The sequence below is a fragment of the Nannospalax galili genome, unplaced genomic scaffold (genome assembly GCF_000622305.1).
Source record: "Nannospalax galili isolate Female #2095 unplaced genomic scaffold, S.galili_v1.0 scaffold255, whole genome shotgun sequence".
Lineage (NCBI taxonomy): Eukaryota > Metazoa > Chordata > Mammalia > Rodentia > Spalacidae > Nannospalax > Nannospalax galili.
This window is the reverse complement of record NW_008338999.1, coordinates 4,997,674-4,998,670: the sequence shown is the minus strand read 5'-3', so window position 1 is coordinate 4,998,670 and position 997 is coordinate 4,997,674.

The following is a 997-nucleotide window of genomic DNA, read 5'->3' as shown; positions in this document are numbered from 1 at the left end:
CTTCTATCTTTACATGTTCTTCCTTAAATACTTTTTTCACTCAGAATTTCATCTGCTTCTATAAATCAACAACTGTTAATCTGTACTTTTTAAGATTTCCTTATTTTAAACTTCAGACTAATAAATCTAATGACCTAAAGACCACTTCCCACTCAGAATTCTCAAATATGCTAAAAGTTGAATTCAGATACTTGAAGGTCTTTCAGTCTTAGTGTTGTCCCTACCCAGTGGTCTCCTCCCAGGACCTCCAGGATCTCCACCATCACTGCGCCTTTGCACTGATCCCTTTAAATAGGATCTTTTCTTATTCAATCCTGAATTATTTTTTTTTAATTTGGCCATTAGTAGTTTTGTGCCAATTGTCCCTGGATCTCGCTCTCTTCATCCTAATATTCATATGGGCTCCTCTGACCCTTTGTGTTTTTCTAGTTAGAGAAATCAAGATGCATGGTGGAAACTTTGAAGACATAAGCCATATGCTAAGGACAGCCAAGTGTGTAGCTAGAAGAATTACCTAACCTTGATCTGCCTCCTGTTAGTTGAAAAATATTACTTGTCTAAAATAGTACTTATCAGTCACAATGATGACTCCTTTGTATTAAGGCTACTTTAGATACTATGTAGCTCATGTAGACAGTATGCTCCAATATACATTTCTAAGGAGCCACGCCTAGTACAGTAGTCAGGATGTTTGTCTGATGTAGCATGAATTAGTTTTATTCTTTTATGACAATTTTCTTCACCCCATTGTTGTGAGCTTTTCTGTCTTTTTTAGGATCTTTTTACCACAGAATTAGGGGAAATTCCTAAGCTCTCCAAGATGTACATATTGTGGTTGAGAATTCTCCTGTGTGTCTGGAGTCTATTTTATTCCATGGGTGACCCTTATTTTGCAAGGTTCCTTCTTTCTTTTCCATCGCAGTCACCCTTATTGAACTACATGCTTCATGGTTATGCTACCAACTCGATTTATTTATTTGTTTATCTATTTGTTTAT